The sequence below is a fragment of the Amphiura filiformis genome, chromosome 19 (genome assembly GCF_039555335.1).
Source record: "Amphiura filiformis chromosome 19, Afil_fr2py, whole genome shotgun sequence".
Taxonomy (NCBI): domain Eukaryota; kingdom Metazoa; phylum Echinodermata; class Ophiuroidea; order Amphilepidida; family Amphiuridae; genus Amphiura; species Amphiura filiformis.
Window position 1 is genome coordinate 21,031,612 of NC_092646.1, and position 23,010 is coordinate 21,054,621.

Here is a 23,010-nt window from a genome sequence, read left to right on the forward strand (position 1 = left end):
AGAAATTGAGGCGACAATATCACTAGACTATGCCATAGTCTATTTTTGATAAATAAAAACATGTTAATCATGATGAAAGCATTCAGTTGAACTCGAAATTATACTGATATTTAATACATCAAAATACTAGTATAAAATTGTTATGAAAAAGTTAATATAATTATATTAGTGACAGTAAAAGTAAAGTGGCTTATATTATTGAATGCAACATATCATAATGTCATAATTGTATTGGCACTTCAGTACTGAACACTTCTGATTTTAGAATCTGCCAGTTTATTAATCGCGAAATTCCAGGTTAAAAATAGACTATGGACATTCAATTAAAAACGTGATTTTGAACAGGCAAAGTCCCTAACACTCACACTGTCAATCATACTTGTTTATCAATCAAATTTAACCGCAAGCAAATACAAGACGCGCTCATTGACTTACTGACGCGCTCATTGACTTGCTGACACGTTCATGCAATTACACAACACAAAGGCGGCGTAGGCCACATACTTGTGTACCATGTAGTTATTAATGGTAATGACAGGTACCCGGAGGATTTAAACCATAACGATATCTGGGCGACCAATCACAAGCCAGATCCATTTAAAGTTGAATTACATCATCGCCAATTTTAGTAGGCCAGATTTCCGACAATCTCATCCATAGAAGCTCATAGACAGCCGTTTTAAGCATGTAAACCGCAATCCAATGTCAGTAGTCCACTTGGGAAGCTAACAAACAGAGGGAGTAGGGTGACTGAAAAGATCAGATGTGAAAATCTATCAATTGTGCACACATTAATTAAATCAGAGTTTTAAGCTTAAATACAATATCCAGAGTATGCACAATGGGCAAGTGGACTACGGGTAGTCTACAATATCACTAGAATTTTACGACTGTTTTGAATGATTTCCGATAGTGTACCACTCCCGTTTAAAACATCTCTGATTCGCAGGGAAAGTCTGAAATTTTCTGCAACTGCAATATTGGGTAAAAGTTCACCATCTACCCATTGTTGGTCGTTAACGTGGTAGCATACGTACGCGTCATATTGTGAATCGTTCGGGAGATCAGTGTCCACACTGTAATTTTCGGTGAGAACAGCAGAAGCATCGTTCATGAGTTGATAACTCCTATGCTGTCTGCGCTGACGATATAATAATGCGAAAATAATGACCAACATTACGAGTAGGCTGCAGCAGGCACCAACAGTGACGTAAATCCAAAGATATAATTTGCAGTCCAAGTTGATTTCAGTAATGCTTAGCCCCTCCCACATCGATTGTTGTGATTGCGCCCTTGACAAAGGTAACTGTCAAGGTAATGTTGAAGATACACAACTCGATCCGTCTTTATCCACTTGTTCAATGCTTGGTTGTCACAGTCGCAGTACAGGTGATTGTACATTAAGCCCAACTTCCGCAATTTAGGATGATTCAAAATGGATACCGAGACATTTTTTATATAATTATCACTCAAATCTAAAGTTTCCAAATTCGGCAGATTTTGTATGTAATTCATATCAATTCCCTGATATTCATTCGCTATTATGCCGCTATAATTGAGATATACCAGGTTTGCATAGGATATTCCAGGCAATATAATGGGACTTGGAAACATGAACGCGTTGCCACTTAAATCAAGATATTCTAATAATACCAAATTATTGAAGAACTGTGCCAGTTTGTCATTGAAATCCCTGATATTACTTGAAGTGATAGCTAGAGTCTTCAGTTTTGGTGCATTGATACTAGTTAGTGGATACCCACTCTCATAAACATACAAGTGCGCCAAATACAAGTGCTCCAAATTAGGTGCATTAAACCGCTGTAATCCGGAACCAATATATGAGTTTGACAAGTCAAGAGTTTCAAGAAATGGGCATTCAAAACTCTTGGCAAAGTTGTAATTAGAATAGTCTTGTCTGTTACTGCCATCAAACAATTCAAGATTAGGAAATAAATGACAAACCGTTGTGATATTGGACATCGGAGAAGGGGGACCTTGATTTGTTGTCAGGAATATCTTTTTCAAATTTGGCAGTGTGCATGAAATATGAGAACGAGGGTGCTTGGTTCAAACCAATTTGATATATCTAATGTTTCTAGAGCAGACATTGAGCATATATTACTTTCAAAATAATCCAGGTAATATTCTCTGTTCTGAGAAAAGTTCAATGTCTTCATGGTGTTGTAACTGTCGGATAAATTCAATTTGGCGTGGATTTCATCGAATGATGATATATGTAACTCATGCAAATCGTACAGGCCTCTGAAGGTGTCTTGGTCAATAAATATGAAGTAAAAATTCCCATATATATGTAATTCTTGAAGAGCTGGAAACCATTGAAATGGTGAACCATCAAAAGTAATTCTGTCATCGTTATTTGGATATCCCGAGATAAATTCTATTTCAAGTTCATGCAATGATATGTTCGCTAATGGTTCAAATGTTGGTGTCCGTATACGTATATCTACACCCTCTATGTCGGTATAGAAGGTCACTGACAAGTGCTTAAGTGATGAGTTTGAATAGTTAAAAGCTTGCACAGCTGTCTCCAAATCTGGGTAAATATCTGTGTAAAAACTTGTGAGATTTCCAAATAGATCAAATAAAATGTCTGGTACTCCTGTTTGCTCGTATCGTTGAGAACGGGGTTTAGAGTAGTGAAGCGATTTCAGATGAACATATTCTAAACATTTGTCGCAAAGACTGATATTAACTCCGCGCAATTCCAAAGTGTTCAATGCTCGTAGCGAACATAAATCAAATCGTGGACATTTCACAGTGCCTGCATCCGAAACTTTCAGGTGCTGTAGAACAGTGAGATCAGCAAAAAGATGTTCAACTTTAGCACAGTCTGAAAAGAAATTGGTAGTCAAATTAATTTCAAGATGAAGCACGGATGTGATTTCAGCAAATGGCTCATTGTCTATATGCCGTAAATTACTACCAAATTCGACGGAAAGATCCAATAGGCTTTTGAGTCCGATAAACGCAGTAGCAGCTAGAGTTGATATGTGGTTACCAATCAAATTCAACACCTGCAGTTTGCCTAGCCCATGGAATGCCCGATCTTCTATGATGGATATGTTATTTGAGGACATGTCTAAATGAAGCAGATTTCCAAACTTGAGGAAAGTATCATTGCGGACATGACAATACTTAGGTGATTATTTGATAAGTCGTGTAACTCAATGCCTGTGGTGTTAACATGAGGCAATGGCGGAATACAAACTAACTTCCTGTTAGCACAGTCCAGATTGGTATAGTCCCATACTTTACACACTAAATTTCCGCTTGGGTTGGTACATGGTAACTTCTTGGTTGCTCCACACACTGGAATCAACAAAAACATTGAGACCAGTTTCAGTATGTGCAGTTTTTGAGCCATTTTGAGACGGAATAGTTGCATTTGCAAGAGAGAAATTCATCCGCAGTGCCAATCTCGCTGTCAAGTTAAAAAGTTGAAAAATACATGAGCACTGTGAAACTGTCTAGATACAAGCCGGATGTGTACCAATGTATGTATACTGCATTATGGAAAAATTTTCACAGGGGTTTAATTTTCGTTGTTAATTAACCCCCTGAACACTAGGCTACCTGCCGATCTAACATTACCTCTGATTGGTAAATTACGTGATATCTTCACTTTAATTACCAATCAGAATGGAGATTTACAAATAATTCACCCAAATTTTTTTGTGTGGTGAAATTATTCTATCAATGTTGCTGATTGGTCCAATTGATAATAAAAACTTCTTTTGGCCAATCAGCAGGTAGTTCTCATGGGGTTAAACATGCACCTGTGAATTCAAAACCTTGCAAAAATATTTTCAACCCATAGACTTCAATGGAGTATGTATTGTATATAGCCCTTTCAAATCCTGAATAAAATATAAACCATGAAACTATTCAAACCAGTTAAAATTGCGAAAAATTAGCCCTGCGAAAATAACTTATTGATACAATACTGTACAGATATAGACATGCACTATAATTCAAAGGGGCTTTTGTCAGATTTTCTGAAGAGGGTGCATGCCCTAAATTACAAAAAAATGCACATATATAGCACACTACTATGTCAACATGTGGCTTAAGTGGAATCTGACAGAAGCTGTTTTGTTTCATGTTAATTTTTTAGTTCATGTCCAAATATGGAACAAAACTGCCAGCCCTTCACAATGCATGATTCCTATCCTTAAAGACAAAATTGAATTGAGAGCAGCGATGGCGTAACTAGATTTTTGCATTTGAGGGGCATGCAGCTGGGTGTAAATCTGCCTGGGGATGGATGGGGAAGCAAATAATCGCATAACTGGGTGAAAATCTGCTTGGGGTGGATGGAGGTAGCAAAATAATGGGGATTGCATAGCTGGGTGACAATCTGCCTGGGTGGGGGATCGAATAGCTGGGTAAAAATCTGGTTTTGATGTGATTCAGAGGGCTCATCTAAAATATGATCAAGAAAACAAAATTAACTGAAAATCTGACATAGCCTCTTTAATGCACAAAAGTCTGAATTGAATTAGAGTTGCCTGGTCAAAATAGTATCACATAGTACAGGCATCAACAGTTGTACATGTACAGCTGAGTAAATAGGAAAAGTTCATATACAAAGTGCGATATTATACAAATACTGTCAATGAGTGATTAAGTCCAATATCAAAAATACTTAAATGGGAAGTTATATTCAATGGGGACTAGTTGGGGAATTCCCTCTTTCAATGAATGAAAATATTCTTTCAGTTGCACTATTACAATTTAATTCACAAGGTTAAGGGTGGTCTTAACCCTGGAATTATGGAAACTTCCAGGCCTCATAACTGCTAAATTGTTGGTCTAAAGTATATAAAAGTATACATATATAATATCGTAAAGGCTCGATAAATTCATCTGTGATGTCAAATTTGGGCCAGAATGCTCATTTTTTGCCACAAATCCCCCAAAAACGGTTTTTGGCCCACTTCGTTTTCGTTCAGAGGGGGCATGCAGTGGGTTGTCAAAATGGTCCGTTTTGTGTGACAATAATATAATGTACGTTTTTTGAGAGCTACCAGCATAGTTGGGAGGACCACTTGGCAATCTGTCATGTGTGGGGGATTTCTAAAGCTAAATACCCATCATTTTTGCCATTGATTTTGATCCAAAAGCCTCAAAATGGGCTATTCCAGTTGAAATCCACACTACCCCTGTGGAAGATTCTGGAAATATCTTCCACATGGGGAGTATGTTTTTCAAATGTAATTGACCAGGGTTAATCATTTTGAAACTCATACTCCCCCTGTATTATGTCTTTACCTATATCTTCCACAGCTGGAGTGAGTATTTCAAATGAAAGTTACCCAATTAATATATTCTATTCAAAACTCATTCTCCCTCTGTGGAAGACCTTAGCTAAATCTTCCACAGGGGTAGTGTGGATATTAAATGGAATAGCCCAATATAGTTTCCTACTTTTCCTAGTTTTCTACTGATGTGAAATGATTAATTTTTGATGGGGATAAGTTATACCATTTTCCACCCTGACGTGGCAGCGACATCAGTGCACATTTTATTGGGTGCAGCTTCAAATCACTAGCATTCGCTCAAAGTGCAGGCCTACACATGCACACATTTAAGGATGCCGCGTAGATGCGCATCAGGATAGAAAATGGTATATGAATTTTAAATTCACTTCATTTCTTGGTTTTCACACACAGTGACCTGAACCTCATGCATGATTTCACCGAGTCGGACCTGTTCACCATAGATGGGGATTCTCTGCTGGCTGACATCTTTGCACACAAAGGCCTGGATTTCACTCATGGCGGGCAACTGCTTCACTTTGTCTACCTTGTGGAACATTTCCTACAGGTAAGTTCAAAGAAGTTCATCTACTTTTTGCCCCAAACAGCTGATTGTACATGATTAGTGTAATTTCTGTCACTCAAAGCTTTTTCTTGTAAATTTGATCGCTTAAAGAAAGTCTCCGGCAATCACGACATTATGCCTTATATGTTAGAAAAAAACATATCAACCACAAATCACATGGTTTTATTTAAAACAAACTCATCTTAACCATAAAAATTTATAAAAACAGGCATGTCTTAACAAGCGATATTTAAAATTCCTGTGCCAAAATTGTCTAGGGCAATGACATAATAGTTGTGCTCAACAGTCCCCAGCTTTCATTTTATTACTGGGACGTCATTGCACCAGATAATTTCGGTGCCTGGGAATTTTGAATATCGCGTATTGAGACATGACTGTTTTTATTCGTTTTTATGGTCAATATGAGTTTGTTTAAAATAAAACCATCTGATTTGTGCTTGATAATAATTTCCTAACATATAAGGCATAATCAGGCATGAGAATTTTCCTGCTTTTGCAGGATTTCCTTCTTTTTTGTGGTCCAAATTTCTGCACTTTCTTTTAATTTCAGCCCGTTTTTGGCCTTTTTAGTCTCATTTCATGCGCTTTTTCAGGCTTTTTCAAACTCTCAGGTTTTTTCATGGATGATCATTCTCATGCCTGCATAATGTTGTGATTGCCAGAGACTTCAAATATAATACTAAACATACATTTCCAATATTTTCTTGTACCCAAGGACTTCCAAGGACGTGAGGGCCAATTCCACATCGTATTCTTCACAGAAGCCGAGTCCATATGGCACAGCAATCCGTTGAAACTCCTCGCGAGACGAACCATCATTCAACATCTCGAACACAACACAAACTGTCATCTAAGAACCAACATATCCCACCCATACTCACCCAAATGGAAAGCCTACATAGACCAGGAGCATCCAGCGTTTGTAATGCTAAGCGATGGGGAGTCATTGGGCAGTAAACGTAGGATGCTGATACACTCTTTGCTGCGTGCCTCTGTGCAGTTGGGGTTAGACTGTGCTTTCTGCTCTGCTATGAGACGATCTCTAAGAAGCGTCAATACTTTCTATGTAGAAGCAAGGAAGGCTGGATGGTGTTGTGGATCACTGGTAAGATATATTTTACATATTATTGTATTTAGTTCTTTTTGACTGCAGACAACAAGTTCCAATTTTTTTTAATTCAAAAATTTCAGAATTATGAATTTCCATGACCATAATTAAAATCAGCATGAAAAATTAATTAAAATGAGTACAAACAAGCCTAGTATTGGTTCAGTGGTTTTTGAGATAGCTCTTAATATTTTGAGAAAATGTCTCAAAACCTGGACTTCTTATGTTGAAGTCTATCGCTAGCAAGCAGAGTATTAAGCTGAACTTATACTCGTTCGCTGAGCGATTGCGATGCATCACTTTTGAAAAGCGATGGGCAATTCCCAAATTGCAATACATCGCTCGTCACTTTTGCATTTTTACTAATCATGGCGTTCGTGATTGCAGACGACAATTAAAATGAATATTCAAAAGGCCACATAATATATTTTAGAACATCCATTGCTGTCAATAATGTATTGTTGTGACTTAGTTCATCTCCGAAAGTTTATGACCAAGGAAGATAAATTAATTAACAAAATAATAGATTCATTTGGTAGGAAATGATTGGTTGATGAATTCACATGACAAGCAACATCACCCTGGAGTTGACATTTCTTCAACTCTCAAAACCGACAGAGTTTTTGCAGCGATGGGTATCGATCAAACGGAAGTAAACACAGAGCATGCAAGAGAATCGCTTTTCTGCAAATGGAATCGAGTATAAATTCAGCTTTATTCTCTTTATTCATATTTAGATAATGTATTTTCTATTTATATAGAATTGCAGATTCATACTTAGTGGTAATAAAAATGAAAGTTATCAAATTGAACTTCAACACTACTTGTTTATTCGCTTACTTATTAAAAATGTTCCTTATTAAGCAAATGAGGCAGTTTACACTCCGTAGCTTTTACACTGAAATTTCAGGGCTTGCTCTTTGTTATGTTAAAACCTTTCCCTATTTCATATGTGTTCAAGGCTGTTTCTGCACAGGTGAACTTGCATTTGCAGGACGACTATTTGCTGCAGACTAAAATATCACATTAGTGTACTCAGAGAATGTAATGCCTGTTTCTAAACTAACAGTGATGTGATTATACATGTTTTTATTATACAGAAGCAGGATGGCTACTCACAAGCCACGGCATCACTGGAGAGACAAAATGCAATGCTCTATTCTCAGGCTGACCTCCACAGAGTAGGTATTTGACCTTGTATCAGTTTTGTACAGATGTTTGTGATTATTATCCCCCATGGCTTTTTAGCCACCCTGATGCGGCAATGACTTCGGTGCACATTTCATTGGGCGCAGCTTCAAATGGTAGTGTTTTATTTGCTCAGAGTGCTGGCATGCGCATGTGTTTATCTACGGCTGATATTGGTATTGATGAAGTAGCTATACTTCTGATATCAGTTAATGAAGTAGCTATCTAATGCTGAAATTGGTATTGATGAAGTAGCTATCTACTACTTATATCAATATTAATGAAGTAGCTATCTACTGCTGATATTGGTATTGATGAAGTAGTTATCTACTGCTGATATTGGTATTAATGAAGTAGCTATCTACTGCTGATATTGGTATTAATGAGTGGGTAGATATGAAGTAGCTATCTACTACTGATATCAGTATTAATGAAGTAGCTATCTACTGCTGATATTGGTATTAATGAAGTAGCTATCTACGACTTATATCAGTATTAATGAAGTAGCTATCTACTGCTGATATTGGTATTAATGAAGTTGCTATCTACTACTGATATTGGTATTGATGAAGAAGCTATCTTCTAATGATATCAGTATTAATGAAGTCGCTATCTGCTGCCTGATATTGGTATTGATGAAGTAGCTATCAACTGCTGATATTGGTGAAGTAGCTATCTACTGATTTTTATTATTTGAATCATTTCCGCCAGATTTGTGGTCAGCTGCTGTCTATTCTAGAGAAGCAAGACAGTGTGAATCTAATCTCAACGTGTCGTGATGTCATCATAGTGATTGCCTGTGCTGATGTCATGAAAGGGGCATTTACATCAAGAAAGCAGGATGAAATGGATGTGAGTAGGAAATATGTATTAGTTTGTTTGTTTATTAGGCATCACATATCATACACAACCTTCAAAGTGAAAGTAATAGGATTTCATGAATTTTCAATGGGTATTCTTAGTCCGTGGGACACGCTAGCAGTATGCACAACAGAATATGTGAAGTTGTAAACAAGTTTAGTTCATTTTATAATAAGGGGAGTTTTTACAATGGTAACCCAATTTTTGCTTAAAAAATAGTTTACAGTTATTAAAATAATATTTAACTGACTAAGAATGAGAATAAGCGATAGGAATTTTTGCTTTTACTATCCTCTACCTATGATAGATGACAAGCAGGTCCAATATTTTTTATCGTAGTGGATACTCAAAATATTGGACCTGCCTGTCGTTTATCACACGGTAGAGGACAGTAAAAACTAAAATTCCTATCGTTTATTCTCTAAATAAATTAACAAAATATATCTTCCCATGTTTGCCTCGTTTCAGAGAGCTTTTACTGAAGGTGCAGCTCAAGCGTGTATTTTGCAGTTAGTCTTACTGGAGTACCTCCCTCTGGAAGCCAGAGCGCAGAATATTCCTGATGACAAAGAAGTGTCACCTTTTAATGATGGACTAATGGAGAGTTTCCTGAAAAGGGTAAGTCTCTTATATGGGTGCTGCGGTGCAACAATTATGAGCCCTTGGGAAGGGTAAAATTGGGGGCCAGAATTTATTGGCAAGCCAACAGGGGGTGAAGTTCAATTTTTGGCAGGCCGAGGGGGCAAGCATTTTTGACAGGACGAAAAGGTGGAAAGTAATTTGTAGATTGATTGTATAACAAGTCATAAAATATACATTCTGCACATTTCAAGAATACGCAATGTTGCATTTGGAAGAAGCAGACTTTTCAGTAAACATCAAAATTGATGGGTACCAATTTTGATACAGCCTGTACCATAAGCAAAGTACAATGATTTGAATTTGTGATTTACACTTGACAGTTACACTATTGCATGGCCAGGGTAATGGCATCATACACAGATCTACGTAGCAAACTGAATAGACTAGATGCGATGAGAGAGACTGGGAGTTTAGCTGATCTCATGGATGGAAGATTACTCTATGCTACATTGTATCTGTTGCAGAAATCCAATGAGAAGAACATGGAAAGTAAGTTACCAATAATTCATACTAACTGTTGACCAGAGACATTAGACCCAAAGAGTTCCAACTCTGGCCTGTTTGCATGTCACTCATGGAGGTGTCCACATCACATAAATCAAGTTCATATTCTTTTATGTGTCAAAAGCATGAAAGGTACAGGTACAAAGGAATTTGATTTTCTCATGGTTAAAACTCCCTGGTTCATTCAAAGCACCATTTTGCTTAACTCTCTCCATGCGGGTGTCAACTGCAGACCAGAAGTTTAATTTTTTTAGTTCAAAAATGTCAGAATTGTTCATTTTCATGTGCATATTTGGAATTGGCATGAAAAATGCATTAAAATGAGTACAAACAAGTCTTGATATTTTGAGAATATTTTTCAAAACTTGGGACTTTTTATGTTGAAACCTATGGCTAGCATGCAGAGCATATTAATGATATCTTCTATTATATCACTCATACATAAATTCTAGACAGTTCATTGGCTGATTACATTTATCATTTTTACTATCACCCTCTCCGTGTGATAGTCTTTACCATCATAGTGCTCTGCAGTAGTGCGCCTGCGCCAAGTCATGCGCGGACTCTTGGACTCTCCGATTTAGTTATGGGGTGGACCCCAAATTGTGAAGTATATCACGGCAAAACATGGTGTTATGTTGATGAAAAAATTTATTTCCTACCTTGAATAGTATTTTAGTAATAGAATTTATGCATGAGTGATATAAAACAAATATTAACTGTCTTAAATTCGTGTAATGGTCGAAATATAATCACTCGGTGAAAGATGTATTGTTCCATTCCACTCGCCGTTCCGACTCATGGAATGGAACAATCCGTCTTTCACCTTCTTTTCGACCATCACACTCATATTTGTATGCTATATAACCAACAAGTTTTGGGTTTGATAGGTAAGTGGCTCAAAATGCAGTGGTGCATCGGAAAATATGTAAACCTGTCAATCAATCCTGTCAATCTTACAGCACACACAGAATGAATGATAGTGGAGTTGAGTGATGTGTGAGGGAGGGGTGGGTGTTGGAATATGTGTGAGGAGTTAAAAAGTGAGATCAGGTCTATAATGGGGAAATAAAATGTGATTCAAAAATTCAAAAACAATGACCAAAGTCCATCAAATAAAATGACCCCTACACAATAAGGCCCCCCAAAAGTTGTTTGTTTGTCCTCCACCGCCCGCTCCTCAGACTAAATGGTAATTATCATGCTTAATGCAGTTTTGTTCTGTTATTCTCATGTAAGTCTTACCTTGGTAACCAAAGATAATGTAACTATGATCAAAGAAATTACAAAATATGAAGTAGTTTGTTTTTTTTAGTTTTCTCAAAATCATGTGTCATGGACTTGGGTCATTGTTGTATTTAGGTATTCAATTGGACAGTGTCAATCACATGCAAAACTGTGCTTAAACTTACAATTTGTGTGTATATACAATGATTTTTATTATTTATTAGTTTCCTTCCCTGCTGAAGTTATGAAGAAGTTCCAATACCTATGGCAGGTTACTATGGCCTTATCAGATGCAGGTGATGAGAATGCCAATCATCTGACACAACTACCCGCTGCAGGTGGAGATGGAGCAATCATGCAAGCACCTGTTCACATATACAAGAATACATCTACAGAGCTGGGTAAGTTGAAATTGAACATGCAAGAAACTTCATGATAAATGAATGAATTAGGTAAAGTAGGGGTGTGGACTCAGCACATTGGTGTATTTAACCTATTACCAACTGCTCCTTGCCTAAAATGGGTGTAAATGAAGGAAAACTGTAACTTGAGAGAGAGGCAGAAGGAGCCATGTACATGTCATGATAGAGGCTGAAACTTATGAGAGGGTTCTTCTTCTTCCTCGGTAAGTATAACATCAAATGCATATGACAGGCACACTTCAAAGTTGTGCATGTACAAAGGATCAGGAACGTAACTTCAAAACAGCAGTGCAAAAGTATGCATGTACAGTGCGATGTGCAATAAAAAGCAGCGGTGAAGAAATATTAGTGCTGCGAGGCTAGAGCCCCCAATGCAGACTTTAAGGCATTGAGGGACGGTGAGATGGCTGGATCTGTCTGAAGAAGGTTCCAGTCCTTGGCTGTTCTCTGGAAGAAAGAGTGCAGGTAGACCTGAGTGTTGCAGTGATGAAGCTGGAATCTGGAATCATGGCCTCTAGTGTTTGTCACAGATTGGGTAAGGTACTGGTTCCACTGGATATCCACAAGGTTATATCTGATGCGATACATCATCAGTAGATGGCTCTGTTGGCGGCTGGCTTGTAGAGATGGCCACTTTATATTTCAACCATCACATTCATAGACAATTAATATTGTATTTTTGTCTGAAAACATTTTTTTTTTACAGTGGGGAACAGAAGCCTATCCAAGCGTAGGAAAGGTCTAGTGCAGGTGTCTGCTCAACTTGTAACTGACTATGTTAGCGATCGATATCTGCTTAGTGAACTGACATCCAACAAGTAGGTTTACAAGTAACAAGTAGTTATATATCTAATGCATTCGACAAGTAATCAGGGGTGAAGAGACCTATGACTTAAGAGCATTTTGAAAATAATCATAATAATATTTTTTGAATAAGTACTAGTTTGCAATGTCCATACAAACACAAACTTTCAAGTTTATAGTCTACAATTGGAAAGGAATCTGAACACACTAAATACTGTACTGTTCTCTGTGAAGATATGTATGCAAGGAAGATGTATATCCATGTCAATGACTTAAACATTACAACTTCTCAAATCACTGCCTCATTTGGGGTTTTATCACAAGACCTTTTGGAAGACCCATTCCCCATTTTTACAACAATTTCAAAATGAAACTAATATAATCCACAGTTTCAAAGCATTACTTCAGTCATGACTTACAATTTGATATATCTTTTTTCCCCTAATAAATATATTTTTAGTTTGTGTTGTTTTTGTTATTTTGCTTTTTTTTGTTGGGTTTTTTTGGTTGTGTTTTTTAATTTATTTGCAATTTATTTCAATTTTATTACAATAGAGCTGTCAACCTGAGATCCATATCAGCCAAACCCAAGCAATTTGTTGAAAACTATCACTGGCACACAGGCAAGCCATTAAAGGATGATTATGATAACACAAGGGATGATACAGGTAGGTACCTGGGGGTACCCAAGTTTGGTTTGGGTAGGGGTGTGCCGCTGAGAATATGAAAGGGGACCCATCAAATATACCAATTTGTCAAGAAATTTGGACCCATTCTATACACCAAAATTCAAAATTTTAAGGCAAATTTAACACAGATTGTCTAACTTTTTACAGATTTTCCTTCAAATTTTAGGGAAATTTCAATAATGTTGGCTGCAGTGAGGCAAAATCAGGCTATTTTCCAGAAAAAATTGAGAAAATTATGAAAAAAGGACCCATCCATATACTAAAATTGGCCTAGAAAAAGGGGTCATTGATATAACAAGACTGAAAATGCTACCCATATTTGCGACATGTCCGATATGGTCATTTGTACTGAATACCCATCCCCCAGCAGATAAGCACCATGTCTATAATCAAAATATCTCAATCATCTGAACCCATGCTGTGGACACATATTTTTTCATTGAGCATAATATAATGCAATGACCATACGCTATGGAGTAAGCATGATCAATCATGGTCTTCGAATATAGCCATCACTAGGCTATGTCGATTAAGGATAGGTTGAGTTTGTATCATTCCATAAAAAGTGCATGCACTTGATGCAGTGCACACAGTAGAACATGCTCCCATGCATGATCGAGAATTAAATGTACTTTGATTATAGGATAATATCTGTCAATCAAATACCATATTCAATACCAATCAATCAGTCTATCAGTCAGTTTTTATCCGTACCAGAACTCTGGAAACTGATCCTGGCTGTGATGGTTTATTGTGGTTTGAATAGGGTGTGCGCTTCTAAGCTGCAAGTCCCTGTTTGTTGCTGAATATCTATCTTAAGTGTCCGGCACTGGCTTTGAAGTTCAGCGTGTGCTGCGTTGGCTTGGCGTAATTTCTTGGTTGTACATATGCGGCACATTGATTGTGCGCGAAAAATTATGTACATGTACCAAGTAAGGCTAAGCTAACGCAAAACACGTTGAACTTCAAAGCTAGTGCTGGTGACTCGAGGTAGATATATAGACTATAATGGTTTATATGGTGTGTCATGGGCCACAGTGGTCAGCGAATTCCTATAAAGTGTGCTGAGGCTTGTGGGTTATGCCTTTATTTACCAAACATACTTCCTGTGTATGTTCAACATTTTGTCAACTTATGTATCTGTCTGTCTATCTGTCTGGGTTGACGAGGCTATACTTGTGTGTCTTTTTTGCGTACAAAAATGCTTGTGTGTCGTGTTTTTCTAGGTCTTTCAGGGGGGTATAGAGGGTATAGATCGAGGTCATTTTTGAAGGTATTGAAAAAGGCACACAAGCCACAACAAAAAAGAAAGACACACAAGATGAATAAAAGACAAATAAGATGTCCGTCAGGCATCCGTCACATGTACTTCGTGTCAAAATGACACACAAGTCTTGCTGACACACAATTATACCTGGGTTTGTATGTCTGTCTGTCTTAATTCTCCTCTCTTTCCTCTCTCTCTCTATCTTGGCTCTATTTTTGCTCTATTTCCCTCCCCTGTTAGCTCATTTTATTCATCTAATTTATCTAATTTAATATTTATTTATCTGTATTGCTATTTATAACATGATACAAGGAAAAGGATGCAAGTACACTCAAAACATCCAGAGTTTGATATCTCATTTTGATTCCCTTCAATGATATCATCAACCAGGGCTACGAAATCCCCGGTATCGTGGTACCGGCATTCCCAGAAAAAATTCATAGTCGCAGAAAAATAAATCCTAATCATTTAATACCATTTTCCTTCAGATCTGAAAATATTTTGTGAAAACCACCTCTTGTAAAATATATTTCTGCGAACTTTGAGAGCTTTTGAGGATAGCTCATAGCTGATCAATAAAATTAAACGCGAGGAATATTTGTAAACAAAATATGAAAATAAACAGATGCACTTGAATTTGTTGATTTTAAATTTTGTATGACTCGATCCACTGTAGTCTCTAACGCTGCTGCGTCAACAAAAGCTCCAGACCACACCGCTGGGATCCCAGAAAGTAAATGCGGCCAGGAAATGCGGTAGAGTCTATAACTGTCATTTTGTTTTTCAAGGGTTCATACCACTAAATCCGCTATATAGTCTCAACTTTGCATAAGAATTGTGCAAAATCGGTACAATATTAACAATTTTAGTGTTGAAAATTATGTTTGCTGGAACTTGTGAATGTGATCTCTACAAATTTGAAATGAAAACACGACAATTTGAGTGATATTTACGATTACGTGCGCATGAACAGACAAGGTCAAAACATGGTTAGCAGTTGGATGCCAGTGCCACGTACACGGGAAAATCTGGCCTTTTTATATGGCGCTAATTTTCTCAAAAAGTAGACCTAAATTCCGTAAATAAATTCATCAGGATTATCCATAATTCATAATTTGCAAATGTTCTTGTATACAAATCCAAAAGTATTTTGGTATAAAGATCTTAAACATACCTCAATGACGTTTCGTACTACACCGTAGGCCTATAGTACTTTCTCAAATTGACTGATTTTTTTTTCATATTTGAATTTTCAGATGTTTGGTATAAATTTTTGCAACCTGCTTGTAATTCGTAGTTTTGTACAACGGCCGGCCCCTGCCCCCGGGCAACTTTGGAGGTGACGCGTATGTAGGGCTGTTAAGACCCTCTTTTTCAGCATCGCTGTCACCCAAAGACCCCATATTTTTTTTACGAACACATGCTCTGTCACCCGAAGACCCCTATTTTTCCATTTAATTTGTCACCCAAAGACCTTTACAAGTTCAATTTGAACAGCAACTTTCATTTATCACTGATTTTGTTACTTATTTTGAAAAAACAAAGAAATTTGAAGCCATTTAGAACTAGAAATTCGATTTTCGAGGTTTCTGTGGCGCCGTTTCGGTTCTTACCCAAAGATTCCATATAAAAAAGTCATGTTCTCACCCAATGACCCCATAATTTTTACATTTTGCTCTCACCGAATGCCAAAAATCATGCTCTCACCCAATGACCCCATATTTTTTACATTTTGCTCTTACCGAATGCCCTTAGTGCGAAAGTGCCAGCCCTACACCTATATCCATTTCAAATTGAAGTGCCCCGGGCCCCTGCCTGGACCCCGCTGGGGTTTCGCCCTGGACCCCACCCGTTCTTACTCGCGCTCCGGCTCCGTGCTGGCAGAAAATATTCCAAACAGCACTTCACGTTCCCAGAAAGGAAATTATTTTTCGCTGCCCTGTCATCAACAACATTTTATTTGCATTTAGTACTTGCAAAATTATCGTCAGTATAAATCTAAATTCTAGAAACGGATTCATCAGGATAGTTTTAAAACTTAATGTTTTAATTATATTTCAGTGCAACTTTCAGCTGACCCAAAGAAAAGGAAATGGCAGTTGGAAAACAACCAGAAATTTGCGCGATATATGCAAAGTTATGGAGAATCTTTGGAGGGGAGAGCCCATGGTCTTATGCAGCAAACTATCACTGTAGATAAGGGTAATGCAGCCAAAAGCAAGAAAGTGACTGCCAAGCATCAGGGACAGAAGAAGAAGCAGGTATTACAATTGGATTTGTTTTCTTTATTGGCCACAAAGATCTTTTAGCAAAGGTAGAGCTGGTGATGCGTATACTGATGCATGGCCGTGAACGTAACCAGCCTGGCTGAAATATGAATATTATTAAACCAAAAAATCGAAGCAGACACATTTTGAGAATTGACCAATCATGGTCTTCTAATAATGTTGTCCCTAGGCAAGGCCAAGGCTTGGTCATGAATGTCATGCTATCGTGTTATTCCACACAAAAAGTACATTGATGCAACAGTGCGCAGAAGGTACATCCTCTCATGATCGAGAATTAGATATTTTGCCTATACACAAATCCGAGAAGCGTTTACTGTATTTGGCCCTCTATTGACGGAAACACAGATGTACCAGAGCGGGAGATTTAATTCGTAATTCAATACTCATTATTGTGTATTGAAAATCACTGTTGTGTACAATTCCCGGGTACAATTCTGTATAACACATAAATAAATAATGGATGGGACCCCCGACATCGGAACACCGCAGTTTTTCATCTTGTACATCGCGGTAGTGGCGAAGTCGGATCAGTGTATAGCACATGAAGATGACTTGAGTGAATATTGATGTTTGCCAAAGTAACCTTTTTTTTTTTCCTTTTGAAATCATTTCAGTTAATATCAGGCAAGGAAAAAATCCTCCATGACAAGCTTTTGAAAGATCAAGGTAAGTGTGCACATCACTGTTGCTTCAATCATTGGGCTATTCCATTTAAAATCCACACTACCCCTGTGGAAGATTTGGGAAATACCTTCGGGTGAGTATGAATTTCAAGTGTAATGAACACATTAGCAGCTCTATTTGAAACTTACCCTCCTTCAGTGGAAGATTCAGGTTGAATCCTTCTCAGAGGATGTATAAAATTCAAATGGAGTTGCCTGAGGTGTTCATTCCATTTGAAATTCATATTCCCCCTGTAACAGATATTTTCAAAATCTTCTACAGGGGTAGTGTGAATTTTAAGATAATAGCGAAAAGTTTAATTTTGGGGCCTAAAATTTGGTAGTGATTGTCTTGTTCTGACTTGGTGGAGGTAATGTCCAAGATTTGGGATGTGCCTTTCTACCCCCACGGCACTGCCACTGTTGAAGGAATGATCAGGTCTTCTAGAAATGTCACAGAGATATCCAAACTGGGAGTCTTTACAGCTGCATAAATGAATCTTGTCAATGTTTTTATTCAAACTACATATACAAAGTTTGATGTTGAGAATTTTTATAGCAAAAAAGATTTTGGACTTTTTGTACATATTAAACACTTTTATAGGAAAGATATCTTCCAAATTATAGGACCCAAAGCTGAATCTTAATAGGGTGCTTTCACCTTTAATGTTTATTCAAATTATTAAGGCACCACATCCAATTTGGTCCTATAGAACTATCGGTGCCCGGTTAGGTACCGATAACTCTAAACACCACTCCCTGGAGATGAAATAAATTGTATCAAGCATAATAATTAACAGTTGCATATTGTTATTGTTTTCATTTAAATAAAAACCAATTCATTGTACAAATGTTCAAGGTACGATAAAAAGAGCCATCGGTTCCTCTTGGGCACTGATAGCGCTATAGCACCAAAAAGATGTTATGCCTTAGTTCTAATTTGCACCTAAAATTTTAGTCTTAACTTATTCCCTAAGGTCAGACTGCTGTTGTTCCGATTATTCACTGGAGATATAACATGACAATCAAATATATCTCTTCACAGCTACAGCAGATGCAAGTGCTGGCCATAAGTGGTCAAACATTCTACCTGACATAGCGTCTGATGTTGAGGCCAAGAAATACACAGCTGCAGTGAATGCTATTGACAACTTTCTTGATCACTGTAGCTCAGATAAATGGACCACAGAAGCCATGTTGTCAAAGATGGACTGCTATTGGATAGCATGGAAACATGGTAAGATTTTGAATCACAGTTCAGAAGAACAGAGGATACCTAAAATCATCCACTGAATGAGTAACTCAGGCAAAGAAGAAATAAAGCAAAACAAAATACCTATGAGGTAGTGTAAAACAAATGTAACAAGTTTATTTTTGAGAAAGTAGTAGGCTGTTTGCTTCATTCAGATTGTGTACCTCCTTTTCAGATCTTTAACCTGGTCCACGCGGGTGTCAACTGCAGACGACAAGTTTCAATTTTTTTTAATTCAATAATTTCAGAATAATCACATTTTCATGACCATATCTGTACATTTCTATCAAATCGATGCACTTGTCGGTTGCTACATGTGTCTCATTTAACATAAATGCTGGGACTAAAACCAGACTCATCTCAAGTGGAGGCCACTTCAAATCATACCCAAGTCACATGGTTTAAGAATGTTCTCTGTATTTCTATGTAGCAATTAACTGACAAGTTTATCATTTTGATATGGATGTACACATATTTGGAATCAGCATGACAAATACATTAAAATGAGTACCAACAAGCCTATACTATTTGTTCAGTGGTTCTTAAGATAGCTCTTGATATTCTGAGAAAATATCTCAAAACTTGGACACTACTGGTTATCTAACAGCATTTCTGATTGGTTGATAACTTGAAATGCTCATTTTAATTGCCAATTATAAATAGGCTTTAAACTATTTATGGTCAGACTTGCATCGCATCAGCAGATGATCTTAAAATACCCTCCTTGATTGGTTCAAAATTGGACACAACATTCATTTTGGCCAATTGGCAGGTAGTTCTCATAGGGTTATGAAATCATTTCATATCCACAGCAAAATTCAAAACAAGAAGGGAATACTTGACTCAGCCATCCAGCTTATTCAGCGACCTAACAGGACGCTCACCCCATGTACTATCCCATCATGCTCTTTGTTTGCTGCCAAGAAATTCTGTGCTATGAGGAAACATTGAACAAAAACCAGGTGAAGATGATTGGGGCATACATGAGAGGTCTTGGGTTCGAATCTCTTGCAATGAGTATCAAAGCAATGGAATGTGGAAAACATTTTAATTTTGGAGAGGTAAGTTCTTACCGTATTTAGTCGAATAAATGCCCCGAGCGTTACATTTTCCCAAGGGGGGCGCTATATTAGAGGTCATTTGTAGCACGACAATTCCCGTTAAAATCATTAGGTAAGCTTAAAAGTCACGCTAAAATGACGAACTATGAACTTTTGACACTGACTTTTGGTTCACTTCCGGTGTTACGATGCAGATTTTCACCAATTATTGACCTTGTGGGGAACTTGGTAAGCTTACTACACAAGATAGCATGGAAATATCAGAATTTTTGAAACATCTTGGTTGAAAAAAGTGGTGGGGGCGTTTATTTGAGGGGGGGGGCGACTATTTGACGAAATACGGTATTTTTTTTTTAAGTTTGAGTCTAAAATTTGTACAAAATATCCAAGATACAATTATTTATTGATTGAAGAATATTGTAATGTATTATACCATAAGGTAGTTTTTTGTGTTTTCATTGGATAATTACTGGCTAGATGTATCCCTTATCCCGGGCCCGTATCCTGCCCTTTTCGCATAAAAATTGTTTTTCATCGCCTTAGGCTTGGTTTCTTTGCAACCATCTTGGGAAGACTGATTTTCTGCTGTTAGGTCCACACCATGGTGACTTGTTATGCATAGACACACACAAAAACCTTCAAGTCAATTTAGCATTATAGAAAATGCAGCCAAACTACAATATGAAATCCAACATGTATTCAAACATACCGTAAATATTTGGGCTGATAGCCCACTTGGGCTCCTTCACCATTAGGTAAATTTCACGTGCAAATAAAGAGCTCCCTCCTCCGATAATCCCAACAAGAATTAAGAGTCCATGGCCTTGTTTGCTTGTGGGAATTTTACAGGAGGGAAATTTTAGTTGTGCCTAAAATTCCAGTTATGTCAAGGAAGCTCATTATGCAAAATTTTTACAGTAGCAATCAATTCTAACATAAACCATAATATAATTTTCTTCCAGGGTTCTCAGAAACCAGTGTTCAGTGAGAAACTCCCAGACCAAGATGAGTGTAGTGTTGGTATATCATGCACAAGATTTCAACTCCAATTTGTGGGACAGTGGATGAAGAGGAATGAAGGAACCAATAAGGACCCCAGGGTGCCACACTTTATTCCTGATACTTGGCAGGTAAACAGGGGAGGGGCATTTCCACCCCTCTCACAATAAGAAATAGGAGGAAATCCCACTGGGGCAAAATTAGACTTGGGTGTTCACCACCCCTTCTGAAAACAAGAATCAAGCCCGGCTAAAAATCCCATTGTTTGCGGCAAAATATGCACAGTTTTCAGCAAATTTTTTTGCCTCCCCCTAATTATGGAGAATATGGTGGCTTTTATCATGAAGTGTTATCATTGTATTGGCAATTTGATCCACTTTAGCGTGACAAAAGGGTGGCAATGTCAAAATGGTAATTGTTGTCGATTTTGAACTACTTTGCTTGTTCTTAAATTTATGATTTTTAGTTTTCCTACCTAGACCTATGTATAAAAGAACATATTTGTTCGGTATCTGTGCCCAGTATCTGTGTTAGGATTTTATTTTATTTTATTTTTTTTGTGTGTGTTGAGTATGAAAAGTGCAAAACTTCTGTGTTGAGCTTGAAAAGTGCAAAAAATAATGTTCAGCGAAAATTTCTATTTCTACGGTAAAACAGAAAAGCAAACATTCTATCGGTAGGGGTTGCTCCATCTATTGCACTTACCCACTTCTCATGTTTGTCAATGAGAACACCCTCACAAAATCCCTATTGGTTTGAGCAAGGCCTTTCAGTTAAAGTCAATTTTCTCAGCACAGAAAATACCAATTTGCCTTGTCTTTGGTGCAAATTTCCCTGATAAGAAATCAAACTTTTAGAATGGTTTCATCAAGAGGTATTTATTTTATGACATGTTTTGTGATTTCCCCCATTGAGTGCAACGGTAAGTGTCCCCTTTGTGTCCGAGATGGAACAGCCAAATCTTGGCAAAAGCAACCAATGGGAAGAAGTGAGTAATGACAAGCTGACCAACAGAATAAGGCAAAGGTGAAAGCCACAATACTGGTAGTGGTAGAAATCCAATGAGATATGATAGTCCAATTGACCAGTGCATTTCTTGATACTGGATTATTATTCTTTATTGAATGAGTGGCAAGAAACATGGATGTCACAATACCAGTTAAGTAATGAACTTTTTGTTCTGTGTCACACAGAGAGAGCTTCTTGACGTTGTAGACAGAAATGAGTCGGCCCTGATTGTAGCTCCAACATCATCAGGAAAGACATACGCATCTTATTACTGCATGGAGAAAATACTGAGAGAGGGCAATGATGGAGTTGTTGTATACGTTTCACCAACTAAGGTAAATTTGGTGATCAAGAGATAAAAAGTTGTTTCATCTTCTAAATGAACTACTTCACAGTGGCACATGCTCCGATTCACAGACTGCTTTTCCATTTAAAAATCCCCCCCACTGTACAAGATTTTGGAATTCCAACTAAATTCAACAGTTAAAATTATTCTAGCTCCAACCATTTTCATCCAAAATACCAAAGTACCATAATAATCTGATGCCCAAGTTTTGATATTAGAAGTAAAAATGTGTTTCACAATGGCTCATAGAACGGTATGTGTGGTATACCACAATTAGGGGTTGAGGTGATCACTTTTTCATTCATAACATCTTAATGGAATATATTTTAGGCCTAAATTTTCACTGGGATGATGAGAAAAATATGAGATTCCTTCTGATGACAAATCTCCATTTTGATAGGAAAGAGCGATGGGATGAAGCTGTCAGTCACTCATCTTTAATATAGGCCAAATTTAAACTCAGAAACACAAAGTATGGGGTTTTGCTAATAGTTTCCTTTTTAAATCATTGACTTGTCGTTTAGAAAATACAGTGATTGCCACAAAATTCATGAAAAATATGTTTGTCCAAGAATGATTAATTGATGTTTTATATAAAAAAGACTACAACAACATAGTCAAAATGTTATTGTGAAATATTGTTGACAAACATTTTTGCAAAATATTTTGTCAATTCTTAACTCTTGAGAGTTGACAAAATATTGTATCAACTCTCAACTCTTATGTTCGCATGTTTTGCATCAAGTTTTCAAAAATGTTTATGGAACGGTATTAAAATGTTTTGTACCCTTTATATAACCCAACAATAAAACGT

The 23,010-nt window shown here is 37.2% G+C and overlaps 1 pseudogene; it reads left to right on the forward strand.

Annotated features, from left to right (window-relative positions):
• The window catches only part of LOC140141037 (probable ATP-dependent RNA helicase DDX60), an 83,813-nt pseudogene that overhangs the window by 18,779 nt on the left and 42,024 nt on the right, over positions 1–23,010 (forward strand).